Genomic DNA, 21,098 nt, shown 5'->3' on the forward strand with positions numbered 1-21,098 from the left:
GGGTAAGGACAGAAATGTACCATATCTTGTAGATATGGTGCATTTCTGCCCTTTCAGTGTAGCGCAGGGCAGCACAGGAAGGCCACTTGCTGCACTGCCCTGTGCCAGGGAGCTTGTAAATATGGCCCTTAGTTTTTTGATTTAGTCGCTCAAAACTACCTAAACACACTACGGGGACCGATCCTCATTAGTCACCGGTCCTCACATAGATAGTGTGTGCCTGGTTCTGTCAGGATTTACCCATAGTATGAGGACTGATCTGGTCCTCACATCATGGGTTATACATGCCCCCTCCGCACACACAGGCACATCCACACACGTGCATAGTTCCAATTTTGTAGATTTTATTTGCGTTTCAAATGAAGTGCACTTTCCTTTGGTTTACTAAAGGGAATAATCATTTAATGGTTCCACACTATAAAATAAACACATTAATAACGTTATGACAAAAAATATAAAATGGCTGTAAAATGTCATTTTCGCATTATTACGCAGTACTACAAATTTTGTAGCATTTAATAAAACCGATCTCTGGATTACGTGTTGTATGTAAAACACCTATTACGCCTTAAAGAGATGTGCATGGTTAGAAATAGAATAAATACATAATTATTATTTTTTTGACAGACTCCTTAAAGAGTTGTGTTAGGCCGCAAACAACAAAGCAGAGTCTAAATGCTTCATTGTGCTTGCTGAGGCATGTGCAGGAATCAATTACAGTTTGAGACTGCTGTGCGCCCTAATGTTGACAAATGCACCATGACATTTTCGGAAACGTGATTTAAATATTAATTGGTCTCTGTAAATAAATTAAGTGTTAGAAATAGTACGCTGTTAATATCTATGAAAAGTCTGAATGCAAGCCTCATAAATAAGTGATAAGTTACAGTGAATACTAATCATTGAGTTACTGTACATTAATGTGTGAAAGAGGGAAATTAAATTAAGCCTACATTTGTGTTATAAAAGGTTAGGGTTAAAGGAAATGACTGGTGTGTAGTACGCATGGGCAATGTGGTTTCCGCATATACAAATTTGACACATTTTGCTCTAAACGAGGCAAACAAACTGGTTCTTAAAAGAGATGTGAATTGATTCTTGAGGAAAACAACAATGAATTCATGGCAAAAAACAAACTGATCCATAAAAAGAGACTTGTTAGAAAATTAATACATCAATCACAAAACAAATCTACTTGTGATAGAAAGAATGACTTATTGATAAAATGAAAGCAGTAATTTGCCAGTGTACAGGTGGCACCAGTGACTCCCGACTTGGCATATCAGTTAGATAATGATTGTTTTTAAAATCTCATTCGTCTGTCCCTGGAGTGGGACCATGTCTTTGGGCTTCAGTCCTTTGACAGTTCCTCATTTTTGAAAGAATATTATCCCTGCTGAAAACTTTATAAAGAATGTGTTATGTTGTGGGCAAACCACCGGCAGAGGGGAAACCCTCTGATGTTATTTGGTGGTCTCCCCTATGGTTTGACGCCAGAGGTAGTACACTCCTGATGTAGGAGCGAGATAATAAAGAAGGATGGAGGCTTGGCACCAAAGGCTAGTTACCAACCATAGCGTCTCCAGTCAGTTATATTACTGTGTGTGCCCCCACCCTTGCATTACCCTGGGTAAAGGTAACAGACTGGAAATATCAAATCAATGGTTGGACGAAAATGACTGACCGCCTCAAGACTTTTCTCCCTCACTTCCTTCAGCAATGCGTGCATTTAACTTAAGATGTCAGAGTTTTTAGTACAATTCCTATAGTATCTAATTATGTAGTCTAATTTAATCAGCTGCCACAAAATGACGTGTGGAACATGCATTGGGCTGAGCTGCACCTGCACTTGAGTCACTCACTATACTGGCTAGATTGAACTGGCCAATTGTACATCTTCATAGTCAAACGTGCTGACTCTGGCTGATTGTGTGCTGTGCATCAAGTTAGGCAGCAGAGCATGGACACATTGAGTTTGTCTGATGCTGGCTGGGGTATTTTCATGTAATATTTCAACTTCTGCAGCACATTATTTGAGATTGCAATGTACAAGTCAGTTCCATGCACCCAAATGCGTAGGGTGGTCGGTTGCCTACCACAAAAGCACAACAATAAAATGTAATAATTATGTACGAAGTAAGCTGAGTTATGAAATACTAATCAGTCATCTATCTTTTTCAAGCATGTTTTCTTTGGAGGTATGACAGTGGACAAAGGAATGTGTACTGATTAATCAACACAGAGGCAAATTATACCAATCACTTTCAACTAACAGGTGTTTATGCAAGTGAGTTTTGAATCCAAAGGAATCTGTGTTATGCATCACACATTTTTCAGTGGATCCATGACTCTCACGGCCCTGACTGCATTTTCTTAATTTACATAATAACTTTAGCATTTAGTGCAAAGAATGAGAATAAGAAGTAATGTCCTTTGTAACTGATCACTTTGAATCTAGCGATATTTAAACCAGATGGTGAGAAGGTCAGAAATCTGCTGACCCAGACATACCTTCACTGTGGTCTTATCACCTGTCCTTGACTTACAGCAACTCATTATTAAGTAGGAGCAGATCCACAGTTCCTAAATTCCTCCACCTTGATCCTGCCCACCATAACTGCTGATGGTTAGTTGGTTGTTTTAAACTATTACTGTAAAGCACTTTAATTTTCACAGATGTGTATGTACAAACGTGCACAGATATGTGTGTTTGCTTCTAAAGTAATCCCACAGAGTCAAAACAAATATCAAGTTGTATAGTCTATAATAACAAACTTATTTACTTGATTCTTATAGTCTTACAAATACATTTAAGAGAGATAAATCATTCTGAGCGCCATCCCTACATGCTGATTATCGCTGAGCAAATGCTGCCAATTGGCGGGTGCTTGCCTTCTTACCTCCCCTGTCTCTCCTTATTCTCCTTCCCTCCTCAGCAGCCTTAGCCTCCCCCCAACTCCTACACCGCCATCTTCCCCTGGGTACCTTCCCCCCTTCCTACACTTTCCCTTGCCCTTCTCACCCCCCTCCCTTTAAATCCACGTCGTTAGCATGTTCCCTGCTGCAACCCCACCCCTGGGCCACTCCACCTGCGCATGACATTGCCCCCACCTCTCTTCCATGATGCCCATGTGAACCCTGAGTCTTCTGCGCTACCGCACCCTTGTATCACTTACTATAACATGCTTCCGGTATTATTTTCTTATGAGTAAAATCCGAATAATTAAATATGAAACAAAAAAGAGATAAGTTAGGAGGGATTTCAAGTAGATGTTTTTCATCTGTTAGCAAACTGTGTTCTGTCAACCTTCCAGCAAAGATATTCTTGAATGCATAGGAATGAATTTTCAAGACCCTATCACTACATTAGAGGTAATTTAGCATTATCAGGGCTCTCTTAGCAGCATACCTTGGATACCAAATGAAGAATTCATACAGCACCGCTCACAAATAAAAGCACTTTGATATACAAAGGATTTTTTATTGCTGTTAGCAAAGCAGTTCTCGTTTAGAGCCAACACAAGCAGGAACTATTTTCTAATAATCAAGATAATATATATAAAATGAATGTAGACAAATATCTGAAACATTTCGCCCAAGAATCCTAGCACTGCAAGTCCCCATCACATGATTAAGGTCAAATGTCAACATATTAAAATAGTGACAATTATGAAAAAAATATAAAAGTGACAAAGAATGTTTTTGACTCTGAAAATTTGAATCAGGAAAAGAACCTAACAAAAAAAGTCACAATGACTGTAGGCAGATCTTCAAAGAAAGAAGTTAACATGAGCTAGTACTGGTACTTTGAAGATGGATAAAAGTGCCAATTATAATTTTACATATAATTAGTACTTCTACCAGTCCAGAAGCAGTGAAATTGTGACTGCCATATGAGTGACTTTCTGTGGTGATAATCTGCTCAATCTCACATAGGCAAATTTAGTGAAAGATCACTATGTTAAGGTTATTACATTTCAATTGAAGTGACTTCAATTTTGTATATTGGCCAATCAATGCTTAGAGATAAACTCCAGAAAATATATCCTTCATCAACTGCACCGACCATTGGAATAAAACGATTTAGAGAAGTAAAACTAAGGACCTAATTATGAGTTTACCCGTTTGGGGATCGCCAAACCTGTGGTGGTGGTTGTACTGCCACAATCCTAGCAGTCCCACCACCAGATTATGACCATGGTGGTTGGACTGCTAGAGGACCGCCACCACTGCCAGGATCATGGATCCTGACAGGGTGGTGGCATTCATAGTCATGGTCAGCCACGGTGGCACTGAGTTCAGCACCACCATACTGATCACGACTCCTCTTTCCGCCAGCCTTCTAATGGCGGGGTCCCCACCATGAAAAGGCTGGCAGAAAGCCAGTGTGGGGGGGGTCACATGGGGGCCCCTGCACTGCCCATGACAATGGGATGGGCAGTGCAGGGGCTCCCCGCCAGCACCCTCAGAATGCGCACTGTCTGCTCCGAGGGTGCTGTTGTGCAATGGCATTGGCCTCAGCTTTCCACCAGGTCGACCAGCAGAATTGTCATAATATGGAAACGTTGCAATACAACTGTGGGGGAGGCCACTGGCATGACGGCAGCTTCTTCCCAGTGGCTTTGGCTGTTGGCTCCTCCAAACCACCAAAGTCGTCATGAGGCCATGAGTTCTTTTTCTAAGTTACACTCAGTCACACAGGTTTTGTAGTGTATAGGTGCTACAAATGAAAGGTGCTTCTACTACACAATTTAATAACAATTACATTAGCAACCTCCAAAAAATGATAGGCTAAATGTGGCTTGCTTGGATCTTTTTTGTATATGTTATAGATCACATTAGATGCTAGATGTGAGTGCTTTACAGGCTGAATCATCTTTCCAGTCATATATGTTGCTGTCTTTTATGCCATACTGTATACTTTTCAGTTAATTGTCAGACTTTCAACTAGAAAATCATGTTTTAAATATTGTCATATAAAAATATCACAGTAAGAATATCAACTGTGATAATATCATGATGTAAGTATTTGGAAATGAGTATAGATTATTCATATTTCAAAATATATGCACCTACCTACTATGATGGTTGCATGATTTGTCCTGTCCTGTCAGTGCTTAAATATTTGAATGATCTTCAAACCATTAAATCTTCAAAGATTTTTGGAAATATGGAATACAACATACTTTTAATGCTTGGCTTAATGAATACACCCATGATATTTGTATAATATCACATTTTTTGGAAATCTAAGAATAAGAGACCAGAGCGTGCAATGTCGAATTTGCTGTTTTACGATTGGCTTAGGCGGAAAGAAATAACATTGTGCTTCAAGAACGAGTCTATCTGATTCATCAAGGTGATATTGATTCAATGGTGTTTTTAGTAATGAATCCTGGCAGTTATGAAACCATTTTTGAGTCAGTCATTTGCTTTAATAGCTATGAATGTATCAGTTCCTTTGAGCTTCCAGACTGAAACAAGTCATCAGTGTGTTTCAAATGTTCTTTCTTTTACCCCTGAGTGTGCCTTAAATTGGTGTAATCGATTGAACCCTTCGAAAATTATTTCTTTGACTTAACCCTCTACATCAGTAGGCAAATATTTGTATTGTATGTATGTAGCGCTTGTTTGATGAAAATGTTTGAAGTCTAACCACAAAAATTGTGTTTTTCATCTGCACTAATGCAAAATGTCAATGGAAAACAAATGTAATTTTGTTCAAAGTAACGGATTAAAATAAGTGAAAAAGTTTAAACCATAAGCAGTGAGGTTAAGTCCTGTGGAGAAAGATAAACCTAATAAAATTGGAAATTTACAAGCTAAAATTACAATCACTTTGGAAAATGTACAAACCAGAGTGTAAATATCCTTCATGTTGTCACAGAAAGAAAATGCCCTGTAGTGTAGAACATACTGTGCTGATGTTCAACTGCACACGACTCACTGCTTCCTGATGCACTACAGAGGAACATCACCAAACGTTTCTGTGGCAGGTTTGGGTGGGTACCAAGAGATGACTGTATGGTATGGTACTATTTTCCTCATTTGTTTATGATCACAAAAAAGGGCACATAAAGTGTGTGCTGTCTTAAGGTATAAGTCTTGTAATTTCTCCAGGTCTTCTTTTGATTAAAGGTCCGATTTATAGCTTGGTGGTAAGCCTAATCCATTGCAACAGTGACAGACTATGCTTACTGCCAAGATAAAGGTCTGCCTGCTCAATTTAGATGTGGGCAGACCATAGGTTTAATCATTTTGGATACTACTTCATCTCTGCAGTGATTAAACCCCTCTGACATCCATGTGGAGTAAGGATCTTCTGAAGCAGAACTGTAATGCCCTCCATCTAATTTAGATGGGTGAAATTAGAGGTTAGTTTTCACTGTTAGTCCCCACAAGGAAAACCCTGGTAATAATGGGCAATGGAAACTGATAAAAGCTCCCCTCGCCACGGGAGAGGACTCCCATGGTGAAGGGAGCATTTACTTTTTTATTTTCAAAAAGAAAATCCTGATTTGATATTTTGCATTTGAGAGAAAAAAAGAAAACTCATTGGTAGACAGCTCGGCCTCGATGATAGAACCCTGCACCAAACAACAAAATGCCTGCCTTTAACCACCATGACAGCGGTTTCTGGCAATGCTTTGTAAATGACCGACAGCTTGGCGGTCATTTGTAAATCTGGCAAGTGGGCCCTCCACCACAGAGATGGAGTAATTTACTCCATTGCCCTGGTGGAACAACAGGATGTCTGCCAGGAATTAAATCTGGACCTAAATCCCTCTTTTTTCTCCTGGTGGCACTTACAGTTGTCTCATGACCTTATCCAATGTGGCTGCCCAAACAGAAATGGAAATGTAGGTAAGTAAATGCTTAGAGTTCAGTCTTTTTCTGCATCTCTCTCTCTTTTAAACACGTTTTGCCCTTTGTCCCTTCTTTTAAAACCCTTCTTGTCAATAGGATTATTCTTCATCTGTCCAAGAAGGCTCTTTACCCTCCTTCTGCCTTGTAAGTACTTCTGTCTTTTGGGGTTACAGGTAGGAGGAAATATTGGTAGGCAAGGTCACTTTTTGTAAGAGAAACTGGGGCAGACGTTTTGAATCCAAGCCCTCCCTCTGTTCCATGTATTGTGTTCCACAGTGCTCTCAGCCTTAGGTGTCACCTGCTTTTGAGGCCCCATTTCCAGTTGTCCCCTCCCTGGGCTACAGTGCCAACCTGAGGATAACATGACTCCACTGTATCATGGCAGGGCAGGAAACATGTGTACTCCAGCATTTCTTGCTCTGTTGAAGCTGAAACACTTTTGGACTCCCAAAAACTCCCTTCTTCCTGAGACCAGCAGGATATGCTCTACTCTGTGTTACTCGTGATGTTGCTGGTGCTGCTTCTGAAGTCTGTGATGTTCCCTGCAGAGGTGCTTTCATGCCCCATGGGCAATTTCACCCAGGGCCTGATTTAGATTTCGTCAGATAGGTTACTCCGTCACAAAGGTGATGGGTATCCCATCCACCGAAATATAAATCCCATTATTTCCCATGGGATTTAAATTTCGGCAGGTGGAATATCCATTGCCGTTGTGACAGAGTAACCCGTCCTCTGAAATCTAAATAAGGCCCAAAGTCATGAAGCACTTTACCCTACGCTCTCCTTAGCTTACCATTCTCTGTTCTCCTTCTGCACATCATTCTGCATCTCAGGTGTCCATCACCATGTGAGGTTCATAAGTTTATTTTTTCAGCAATTATGCCATATGAATTAAAAACATTTTCTACTAAAGTATATTTTATGTTAAAACAATATCAAAAACATGTTAACCCTATAGAAGTGTATGAATGAATAAATTAATATTCCTCTCTTCATATCAACAGTTTAACATGAGGCAATCTAAATAGTCTGTTATCCTTCAGCCTGCAAATTCATCATATTAAATTCACAACTGGATGATCTAATTATGTGGAGCTTCTGAAAGTGCAAGTGTGTCAACTTCGTCCTACTACGTCCTACGTAAAATGCATAAACAATAAAAAAAGGTCACTAGTAAATCTTCTAATAAAGTAAACACAACCTACTATCTGGATCATTAGATCTTATGACATCATATGAGCTGACAAAGTGCATACCAATATAAAAATACCTTTTGCTATGTATATTGGTTACATTGTTAAAGTGAATGTGTAGAGTTTAAACATATAAAATGTAGCCTCACAACTCTATATCTGAGTCTCTAAAGCACCCTGGGTAGACTGGCAGCAACACCAGTTCCTTCTGTTCTAAGATCTCCATGTACAATCAAAGAAAGTTCAGTGGAACATCTTGATAATATAAACTCTTCATGTAATAAAGAAAACTGAACGCACTGTCTACATCTATAAAGCAGTCAGATTTGACCGGAAACAATGCTAAAACCTTCTGTGCAAAAATCTGACCACGTTCCAGGTGTTAATCAAGCAAACGGGGCATATGTTTTTGCATAAAGCTGTTCTGTAATAAGACACGAGGTTCCTCTAGGACTGCCCAAACAATGGCAGATTATCCCTTTGTTAAGTAGTGTTTGTGTTTAATGCCATCATCACTCTGTCCTTCTGGTGTGTCCTTTACAAGTTGTGTGACCTTCCACCAAGCAGCATAACGTATATATATATATATATATTTATATATATATATATATATATATATATCTTCAAACACTCCCTTGAAATAACAGGAGAACCAGGACACCTCCAAAATACAGTATTCCTTGAATTAATTTATTCCAGCATGAAACATCCAACGCGTTTCGGCATCCGCCTTACTCATGGATACATTTTTTCTAAAGTGCTCACCTTAAAAACCAAATTGATCACAAACATAGATGACGGACAATTTTTAAATACATCAACCATAAAACACATAGTGTGGCGGCCATCTTAAAGTGTCCAAAGAGTTGATTCACACATTAATTTGTACCCCATTTTTTACAAAATTGCTCCAGTTTGTTCTAATATCCATTGCCATCCTTTCGTAAAATGTATCATGATGTTATTGCTCAACATATAGAATCTAAAAGGAAGAATACAATGTTAAATGATGTTAATAGATTCTAAAATTCGTTAATCCAACATTAAAGTATACAAGATATAAATATTCCATAAAGTTGATCATCCTCTTAAAAAACTATAAATATTCTCAGATATTATAACTATATCCTCTATTGGCACCCAAATCGGAATTAATACCATTATTACCATTTAATCCTACAGCGCCCAAGTGGGTATAAATACATATTAAGTATTGCTATATTCCTTATAGGTCTTCGGTAATTTAAATATATTAAATATTAGTACCCAATTTTAGAATGAATACCATTGATTGACATACCATCTTGATGGACATATATACTTTAAAAAGATTTCTTTGGACGATATCTTGCTGCCCTAGATGTTATATCAGCAGATCTAACTCATATAGTGGACCTTTTCAAATTACATAGTCAGATATACATGTTCTTTTACTGTGGCAAATGATAAGAGAAACTACTGAATATTTTTCATAAAAATATATTGTTTTTATCTTCCCATACATATCACCATTAATCAAAGTGTTATTCTAAAAAATGCCGCCTCACTTCCTCACCTTGTATCAAAAATTCTATGCCAGATAACTACCCTAAATGGATACTCAACTCCTCACTTGAATTCAGCCCGATAGGTTCCAACGTCTCAAAGTCTATTATATATCTAGACTCTAAAATACGTAGCAGTTTTTCTCTGTTACCACCCCTTTTGCTGATCTTCACTTGATCAATGACTACAAACTTAAGTAAATTCTCGTTGCCAAAGTGTTGGTTGAAGAAATGCCTAGCTACTGGATAATTCTTATCATAGTTTTTAATAGCTCGTCTATGTTCCAGAACTCTCTTCTTCGCATTGTGAATTGTACTGCCCACATATAGCTTATTACACGGGCATATCAGGCAATACACACAGTAAGATGTATTACAATTGTAACTTCCCCTGATTGCAAAGGTGTCTGATCTACCTGGAACAGTCAATGTCTTGCAGCTATTGCTGGTTTTACACGCTTTGCATTTCATACAGCAAACAAAACCATCCCCTATGGTGTTCTGCAGGCAACCTCCCAATGTCACATCGTTGCGACATAGATTGTCTTTGAGAGATCTACTTTTCCTAAAAGTTATTTGAGGATTATCTTCAATCCAACTTGTCAGATGGGGGTCCGTCTGTAAAATATGCCAACTCTTATTTAGAATGGTGCGTATTTTATATGACTGATTGTTATAAGTTGTAATGAATCTAATGGAGTCATTCTCCTTTACACGACCCCTTTTAGTCCCATACAGGACATCAGCTCTATTCAAAGATTCAACTTTCCGTCTAGCTTGATCAATAACCTTCGCCCCATAACCTCTCTTCCTAAACCTCTCACACATGACTTCACATTCTAGTTGGAAATCAGCTGTCTCACTACAGTTTCTCCGAGCTCTCAGTAGCTCCCCGAACGGTATACTGCGTATCAAAGTCCCCGGATGAGCACTATGAGCACATAGCAAGTTATTACCAGCTGTTGTTTTCCTATACAATTTAGATACCAATTTGTTGTCTCTTACAGCAATTTCAACATCGAGGAATTCAATACACCTCGGGTTTAGATGCTCAGTGAATCTCAAATTGTACTCATTAATGTTTAGATCCCGCACAAATTGTAGAGCTGCTTCCTCATCACCTCTCCAAATTACAAAAATATCGTCAATGAAACGACACCATAGGACCACATTGGACTCAAATTGGGTTAATTTATCTGACACCTGCTCCTCCCACCAGCCCATAAACAAATTTGCATAGCTGGGGGCAAAGCAGGTGCCCATAGCTGTCCCTTGTAGCTGCCTATAAAGATGGTTATCAAAGATAAACAGATTATTTTTAAGGCAGAATTCTATCATAGTACACAACATCTCTGAATGGAAAAAGAAGGACAATGATCTAGCTCGAAGAAAATGTCTAATAGCTTTTACCCCCAGAGAATGATCTATGCGGGTATTTATACCCACTTGGGCGCTGTAGGATTAAATGGTAATAATGGTATTAATTCCGATTTGGGTGCCAATAGAGGATATAGTTATAATATCTGAGAATATTTATAGTTTTTTAAGAGGATGATCAACTTTATGGAATATTTATATCTTGTATACTTTAATGTTGGATTAACGAATTTTAGAATCTATTAACATCATTTAACATTGTATTCTTCCTTTTAGATTCTATATGTTGAGCAATAACATCATGATACATTTTACGAAAGGATGGCAATGGATATTAGAACAAACTGGAGCAATTTTGTAAAAAATGGGGTACAAATTAATGTGTGAATCAACTCTTTGGACACTTTAAGATGGCCGCCACACTATGTGTTTTATGGTTGATGTATTTAAAAATTGTCCGTCATCTATGTTTGTGATCAATTTGGTTTTTAAGGTGAGCACTTTAGAAAAAATGTATCCATGAGTAAGGCGGATGCCGAAACGCGTTGGATGTTTCATGCTGGAATAAATTAATTCAAGGAATACTGTATTTTGGAGGTGTCCTGGTTCTCCTGTTATTTCAAGGGAGTGTTTGAAGATATATTAGGGCTTCTCGGAGCCCATCCAGGACCGCTGTATGAGCTCCTGTATTCCGGGACTTGTGTTTGGACTATATATATATATATATATATATATTAGTGGCAGTCGTCACTAGATAGTTATGGCTACAACCTAATTTCTATATAAAAATAGTTTTTTTACTTGTCTAGTTCTTTGGTGCCGCTTGATGAATCTTCACAAAACGTTCCAACAAAATGTGGCAGTGCCGTCAGCCGCTGCCTCAAAAGTTTTTGGGGGATCCGTGTGGGGGGGAGAAAAAAATGGATTATTTGGAGTGGGGGTGCTTACCCCCCCCCCGTTTCTCCACCTCACTGCCCCGGGCACCAGCACCACCCGGGACAACACTATGGGGCTCATTACAAGTTCAGCAGAGAGTTTACACCATCTGCCGAGCTTCCAACAGGGAGGTTGCCGCCATACAGGCTACCTCCTCGCCGGCCCCATTAAGAGTTTCCCACTAGGTTAGTAGGCGGAAACCTGAGTTTCCACCTGCTGACCTAGCATGAAACAGCCTACAGCATTATCTATGGCTCGAGCCAGGAGCAATGCTGTAGAGTGCAGACAGTAAACATTGCGATGGTGTTGGCCGGGGGGGGGGCCTGCACTGCCCATGCCAAGTACATGGGCCCCCTGTGGCCCCTGCCTCCATTCTCTGCCAGCATTTTCAGCATTTTCATGGCGCTGGTACTGCCATGAAACCGCTGGCAGAGAAGGGGGTTGTAATCCCCAGGGCAGCGCTGCTTAAAAGCAGGTCCTGCTGTCAAAATCCAAAGTTTCTCCACATGTGCAGTGGACAGAGATGAAATGCTTCAGCAAGCAGGGAGCGTGCCTGCTGAAGCATTGGCATTTCAGCGGAAACCTTAAGGCTTCCCCTGCAGTGTCAGGTAGCCCCTAAGTGCTTTGTATTTAAAAAAATAAAATGTATGGACCAAAGGGGATGCCCTTGAGGGCTCCCTCGCGGTCCCACATTGTATGTAAAGGGCTTTGTAATAAAAAAATTAATAAAAAAATAAAAATAAAGTAGTGACCACAGGGGAGCCCTTGAGGGCTCCCTTGTAGTCCCATATAGCCCACAAAGGGCTAGAAAAAAATGAAAGAAATCTCAGTAGCTCAGTGTGAAGGTCACAGACCTTCATACTGATTTATGGGGGTTTGAGTCCATCTGGACTCATTTCCATTTTCTTTTAAAATAAAAAAAAACTATACTTTTTAAAATAAAAAGAATTACATTTTTATGTTAAGTCCAACAACAATATCTCATTCTAAGTATGTGGGATATTAAAGCCTACAAAAATGCTCTCTTTCTCTCACACTTTCTTTCTCTATTTTTGGCTCTTTTTAAATCAATTGCTCCCACTCACACACCCAGTTAGACACTTACGCACCCACTTACAGACCCATTCAGACACTCATGCACCCACTCACAGACCCACTCAGAAATTAACACACCCACTCACAGACACACTGACGCCCTCATGCAGCCAATCACAGACTCAAACACAGATTGACGCACCCACTAACTCACTGATGTACACACTCTCACACCCAGACAATCTGAAAGCCCTCTCACACCTATTCACACACCCAGAGAAGCTGCGGCTAACTCCTGCCACGCACGACTAGAGGGCTGTGCACAGCATGGGTTTGGGTAGTTGGGTGGTGTTTGCCGCAGGGTCTAGCTGCAGGCCAGGTCTTGCGGGCAACCTCCTCTGAGCATGAGTAATTAAAATGAAGTTAAAAAACATAGAAATTCACTGAAAAAGCCAAAAGTTACAGGAACGGTATAGTTACAAAATAGATTTTTTTTTTAAACATAGAAATTCACTTAAAAAACCAAAGGTGACAGGGGAATTTATATTTAGACTCACAATTTAAACATACAAAACCATAGAAATTCACCAGTAATAGTTATAGTTTCCTCAACTAACTATAATGCGTGCCCTAAGGTAACTATAACTCCAGCCCTCGCGATTTACTGCCAATTACCCCAGAAATTACAGCAATCATTTTTTGTTTTAGATGATCTTTATTGAGTATTTGTGTTTAATACCATCATTTACAGAGCAACTGTGGAAACACAAGATATTCAGATCAACTTGTTCAAAAAGTAGGAACATAACAATACAATAACTCCTCCCTCCCACCCTCTTACAATACTTGTGCTTGACTTTTCACTATATCACAATCAGAAACTGTAGGAAAATAATAGTTTGGCAACATCATTGTAAATTTTGGGTAAGGACAATATTAGAACATTGAGCATAATATCTCGTGTTGTGTGAGTTGTGAAGCTCAGCTATCATAGCTCTCTAACCCTGGAGTTCGTCCTCTAGTTTCGTATCCATGCAAACATGATTCATGCCAACCTCCTCTGCTGTTGCTCATTCCAGGAAGTCACAAAGCCAGTTAGTATATGTCAGGAGGATTGCATTTATCCATTTTATGGCTATATGGTGTTTTGCCAATGTGATGCATAATAACATAAATTTCCTGCTAAGGCTTTTGCCTTTAGTGGAAGGAATCAGTCGCAGTATCACTTGTCCAATATCCTAAGGTATCCTCCATCCAGAGGCCCTATTTACGTTTTTGAGTAGCAATTGCCAGTAGGAAGAGAGGGCTGCTCAATTCCAGCCCACATGTAAGAAGTCAGCATCTGGATGCTGACACCTAGGGCAGGTATTGGAGAAGGTGGGATAGATTACCTTCAGAGCCTTGGGGGATAGATAGGTTGGATGTATATAGTTGTACTGCATATGCTTAAACCTAGCGTTAGTGCTCGTTGTACGAACCCCTACTTGAGTGCGTAACCAGTCCCTCTTTGACATAGATTCAGGCATTACTCCCTCCCACCTAGTCTGATTAGGGAGAGTCGCTGTTGACATGTCCTTTGTTAGTGCCATGTACAGATGGGATATCAGACAGCATCCTCCAGCCATCTCCAACAACGTCTCAAGAGTGGCAGATATGGGAGGGGCCTCGGGAAACGCAGGCCAGACCCCTCTTGTCGTGGCCAAGATTTTTTAATATTGTAAGAATTTACCCTTGCCTAGCTGGAAACTCTCAATCGTGTTAGGATATGTAATGAAACCTCCCTCGGGGTATAAATCCCCCAGCGTGGAGCAACCCCCATCTTTCCATCACTGGTATGACATAGGTTCTGGTATCTTATAAAAGAAAATAGTATCCATAGTGGCAAGCCTGGTGAGTAGGGGGCTTGACGCAACATTCTCTTTATAACGTCCTCCTATGTCGTGGACACCTGGCGAATAAATTACAGCAATCATGCCATCTTTCATAACATTATTGATAATATCAATGTAACATTTGGTGTAAAGTTTTGGACGAAAAAACTGTACATGGTGGGTGCACGAGTTATAGTTACTTTAGGGCAAGAGTTATAGTTACTTGAGGTAACTATAACTATAACTGGTGAATATATATATATATATATACGTATATATATATATATATATATATATATATATATATACATATATATATATGTGTGTGTGTGTATATATATATATATATATATATATATATATATATATATATATATATATATACACATATATATATATATATCTGTAAATTACTAATCTGAACATAAGGTATAAAACCCTTTCTTCTGGTGGAAATAACATATCTAGAAATGGGTCCAAACAAGACTCCTGTTTTATTTCAAATAGTTTATCAAGTGATTACCTTTGCCTGCTTCTTGCTTCCACCATGTGCGCCCAGTATTTATTTTTAACTGTTTCTATGATTGCTTTATGCATCCATTGCTCTGTACAGACAATTGATGCAAGAATGTGCTCTATATGGCTGAACCAGGTAAACTAGTATAATTATTGCATCGCTGCAGGTCCTGCAGGGCCTTTTTTTTGCATAATAACACATTTGCCGCATTTGTTACATAATCCTCAGATTTTAACAAAAAAAATGTTTCTAGCTAAAACGGGTCTAAAAGTTACTAAAAACGCAGCGACACATGTTGTCACGCATTGGAAGGTCCTTTGCAAAGGTTGACTGATCATCTTTCTGTACCCTACTGCTATATTTAGGTGTTAAATTGGTACTATTGAAGTGAAACAAATGCCCATCCAATGTTGACAAGTTTCAAAATGCCAGTACCTCCAGACTTTCATTTAGAATGTACAAATACCCTGCCTCCCCTGTCCTGGCTCTAATCTGGATGGTATGACAATATTGGGTTGTTAAGCCCTACTGGGGATGAAGAGGACATATCTATACCGGTGTAAGTGAGGCAGTGCTAAGTGTATTCAGAGACAGGCAGAGGCACACAGTGGTTAAAGTAAGAAAATGACAACTTTCCCAAAGTGGCAATTTCAGACTTAGAATTTAAAATACAACTTCACCATAAGTTGTGATTTTAATTTGTAAGCCCAAAGACACCAAACTCCACATTTCTATCTTTTCCCAATTGGTAGTTACACTTAAAAGATGTTTATGGTAATCCTAATGCTATCCTATAGGAAAGATAGGCCTTGCAACAGTGAAAAACTAATTTAGCAGTTTTTCACTACCTAGACATGTTAAACTTAAAAGCACATGTCCATCTTTCTAAATACACTGCACTCTGCCCTTGGGGCTAACTAAGGCCCACCTTAGGGGTGACTCACATGTAATAGAAAGGAAGGTTTGGGCCTGTCAAGTGGGTGCACTTGTCATGTAGAAATGGCAGTTTAACAGTGCACACACAGGCTCTGCAGTTGCAGGCCTAAGACATGTTTAAAGTGTTACTGAAGTGGTTGGCACAATCAGCACTGCAGGCCCACTAGTAGCATTTCACTTACAGGCCCAAGGCACCTACAGTACACTTTACTAGGGACTTACAAGTAAATTAAATATGCCAAGTGTAGATAAACCATTGTTACCATGCTTAAAGCAGAGAGAACTTCACTTTAGCACAGGTTAGCAATGATAAAGAGCCTGGAGCCCTTAAGTCAACAAAAACAAATTCAGCAAAAACTGGAGGGGAAAGGCAAAAAAGTCTGGGGATGACCCTGCAGAGAGGGCCATTTCCAACAGACACAGAACTGAAACAGCCTTGCTGAAGGTCCTGCATGACATTCTTCACATCCTGGATAGATGTAAAGTCTGCCTCCTTATAATTCTGGACATTGGCAGCCTTTCTCATGGTAAACCATTACCTGAACCAACATCCTAGCAATGGAGAATGGTTTTCTGAGATTCAGTACTCAACTAGTTCAAATCCTTCCACAATTAATGTAACTAGGAAACCACTCATACACAGGTAGCATGTGTAGTACAGCAGGGATCCACACTTTTGCTGATTTTATTCAAGCTGTATGTTGAACGTTTAGGCACATTACTCATCAAAACCAATGTTAAGATGCAGTTATACCCAAAATTGTCATCAAGCAATGATTTTCTCACATTATATACATCAGTCTCAGTAACATGCATTATTGGATGGAAGCACACCACTTAACCAATTAAAATTAAACCCCAAATTAATGGAATTTCTGCTTGTCTCCATAAGAGGCAACAACATCGGCTCATCATTTATTACACGACTAACAAATTTTAGGTATGTTTCAGCCTCAAAAACTACTGCCAAATAGCCTAGGGTTCACTGTTCCCTAAATATCATTCCTAACGTCAAAAAAATTATATTTTTAAGGTAGGCATAACACACCCTAAAGACAGGGTGCATTATATTAAAAAGGAGGATGTGTGTTGTGATGACTTTATATATCATGACAGTAAAAATCCTGCATTGTTATGTTACTGTAGTAAGGATAATTGCCCCATTGGCTAGTATAGATTTATATGCTGACAACTCAGCAGTGCAACTTCGGGATGGAACTTCAAGATATCAAAAGAATCACTGCAGTAAACTTGATGTGGTACCCAAGTTTAATTTAACTATTTTACAAATAGCAACTTTAGGAAGTTGCCACCTTTATTGCTCACGTTTTCCAATAGCCATTTTCTGCAAACAGCTGTTGTCCTTGAGGCAGTGCCCTCCTCTGTGAGAGGAGAGAACAACTCTCAGTAAGAAGAGTAAAAACCTGCAGAGGGGAAGGCGTGTTTCCTCCTCCTGGCAGGATGGCCAGAGTGGATACAGTCCTTTGCAGTGAGCTTTGAATGGGAAGCCACTTATGAAGGCAAATTCCAATTACATTAAGGAAAGGCTTCTCTTATGTTTAGGCAGACAGGCTGGCCCCTGGGGCAGGGAGGGTAAGCCCATATCAAACCATTTTTCGAAGGGGACTCTAGTCACTAGGTAGCAACCCCTATGGGTTGGGCTAGGGAGCTCCATACATTAAAGGAAGATCTCACCATATTGGGAGATGGCAGAATAGTGCACTCTGGGATTTATTGATATATTTAGACCTCCGTGAATGGCCTGCCACGACAGGGAATACCATAGCCTAAATTTCCCTGGTGGAGGGTCACTTGACATATTGTGAGATCCTAAAGGGGTTTTTATGCCTTTTTGTGCATTTTCGGGTGCAGCTCTTGCAAAAAAGACAGAGATGCATGAAGAGTGGGTGCCATGTTGCTTTGGATGCGCTCCAAAAACAAGCAGGGGATTTAAGTGAAAAAATGGCAAGATGCTGTCGGAATTGTGTCCCATTGTGTGAAGGTTATTTGTATTGTTTCTAGTTTGGGACCAACAATATTTTGCTGCTGTCCTGAACAGGAAAAATGTTTATCAAAAGGACAACCCCCAGTAGAGCATGCCTTCAGTAGCCCTATAGTCTGAAGGCCATCAAGCAAAGGTTTCCAGTGGTGGCAACCTAGTGCTTGCTTTTCTTCAAAAGAAGGAGGGTGCACTGCGAGTTTGGTGGGGTGGGAATCCCACTGACTGAAGGTGGGGATCAAGTTAGCGGGCTCTTGCTTCACGTAACTCTGAATGAGGCCCACTGTGTTTGGCATAGTAGTGTTCAGAAACCTCAGCAGTCAAGAAGTTTAAAAAATGAACACAAGTTTTGGTATGCCCCATTGAGGTCTATGTAACACTCACTGCTAAGTATTATTGGCATAAAAATGCATGATATCCACATATATGGAAATAATGGATGCAGTTTTCAAAGCTGTTTCCATGGTCTTTGCCGTTTTTGCAATATATATGAGAGTAAATAGGCAGGCGCTGAATTGCTTGATCCAATTAATAAACACAAAAATCGAATTAGAATAAACAGACACATGGTATCAGTCACTAAAAACACAGTTTGAATAAATAACCAAAGAAATACATCAATACCAGAGAACTAATGGGCCTAACTTTCGCTATAATTCGACATACTGAATTGATGTGCCCAGTGACTGTATTCTAAAAAGTACAAAATGGCTGACAAAGATATACTGTATTTACAAGACTGAAGAATTACAGCTCGATGATAATCTGGTTAATTTAAGGTCAGTGCCAAATAATCGAAGGGCCTGCAGGGTCTGAAACAAACTCCATGACAATTTGTTCTTATCTTACCTCTGTCACTGAAGCACAGAATTGATTGAAAGATTGTACAGATAAACAACATTGTTCCGTCTGCATGAGGGTATAATTGTGCTGTTCACGTGGTGTTAAGTGTGAAAGGAATCTGTGTGTGTGTGAGCTTGCGTCAGTATTTTACAGATGGGGCACTTTTGATTCACACAATAGGAAAATCCATTTTTGCATCATTAGTAACTCCGCATAGTTTTGACTAATCTACACAAAGCTTCGCAATAATGTACAACTTACAGGAGTCTCACTTTGATAATGCCAAAGTTAGTTAAGATTCATAGGGGTGGCAGAGACCAACATCACATAAATGCTCTAAAACTGTGGTTTTAATGGTTGGAATTGGACATCCCATATGGCAATCTCGCTGCAAAATATGTTAAAAAGGAAGAAATTAATATAACAAATTTGGAAGGCACTTAGTGCTTTTGGGGATCTTACTTTTTTGATGTCTTTTACAGATTTAGTTAATTTGTGACCATCCATTCCTTTAAAAGATACCTATCTGCTTGAAAAGTCTGGAAAATTAAAGAAAAAACACACAACACAACACCTTGACTATTTTTCTTATCGATCCTAATGCTCATAAACAAAACAAAATCTGATTGACGGGAAACCCCTTGATAATATATGAGTGCCACCTTGTCCTTGATTTTGATTGTGAATATCAAAATGTTCAGGGATTTAAGCATCCAACATAGAGAAAATGTTTATCCCTTAAAATACCACTGACAGTTGTGTACAGTATATGGAGTAGGATGTTCCTTTGATTATAAACAAAAGGCCCATATTTAAAACATACTCCCGATCTTCACGAACATCTGGACAATCAACAGCTTAAACAAAGCAGAAAGGTTTGACAGATGCTTCTGAATACTGCTCATTTTGCCTCACACATTTAGAGAATCTCTTCTGATCACAAATGCAGAATCACAAATTGTCATATACAAAAATAAATGTTAAAGGCGCTGCAAATTACAAAAGCTAGAGTGCAAAGGTAGGAAATTGCTACTAACAAGCTGGATTCAGGACAGGACTGGAAGCCAAAATCAGCTCTGGTGAAACAGGTAAAATTACACTGGAGAGACCTTGAGTAGAATGTGGTCATGTGGTCATGGGGCATGGGTGAGGGATGGAAACCTATTCTGCTCTGAAAGCAGCCACCTAGTCTACTTCCCATCAGGAAAATGCCAGAATGGCAGAATGGCATTACCTGTCTGACTGGTATTAGCACTCTTCAGTGTTTGCTTGTTACATTCCTCGTGATCCACAATGAGCACATTAAAAAATCAATTAAGCAGGGATAATGTTGTTCAAATAAGATGCACTGAAAATATAAAAAGTTGTATGTATACTAATATTGTGAATTTCTTGGTCGAAGTGCTATTATACGATGAGAACCTAATTAGCACCCGGTGATAAATTTGCAACTTTTCCCGAGGCTTATTTCACTGACTTTAAATTAGAGAGCATCTCTAAATCTAAATTTCTGTCTGGTTAGCCATGCACTTTTCACCGCGCCATGAGAGCGTTAATAGTGGTCACTGTGAAAGTGTTCATCTGACCCCTGAAATACTAGATAATACATGACATATTATAACTGTAACTCATACGTTCATAACAAGGTGAACCATAATATTAACAGACAGACGTTTAAGGACAATTGCACCAAGACAATGGAGATGTTATCATTTTTTTTAAAAAGGTCTAGTACGTGGGTGATTATGTGCGTGCACTGAAATGCATGTACATTTCAGTATATTACATTCTCATAAGTAATGTATTATATGAGTGACCGCATTCAATCAAGCATAAGAATTCAAGCAGTTATTCAAAGAAAGTGTAAAACAAACTCAGAGTCACAGAAAGAAAGACATTGAAGTGGAGAAAACAATCAAATGAGAATCTGACTATGGATTGTGCTACCGTGGATCACACAGCATTTTAATCAAATATCAG

General features: G+C 39.3%; 1 protein-coding gene across 1 annotated transcript in view; it reads right to left on the minus strand.

Moving 5' to 3' along the window:
• Positions 1-21,098, minus strand: part of GDAP1L1 (ganglioside induced differentiation associated protein 1 like 1) — a 396,066-nt gene that overhangs the window by 232,437 nt on the left and 142,531 nt on the right. The gene's annotated exons all lie outside the window — the stretch shown is intronic.

The sequence above is a fragment of the Pleurodeles waltl genome, chromosome 7 (assembly GCF_031143425.1).
Source record: "Pleurodeles waltl isolate 20211129_DDA chromosome 7, aPleWal1.hap1.20221129, whole genome shotgun sequence".
Classification (NCBI taxonomy): Eukaryota; Metazoa; Chordata; class Amphibia; order Caudata; family Salamandridae; genus Pleurodeles; species Pleurodeles waltl.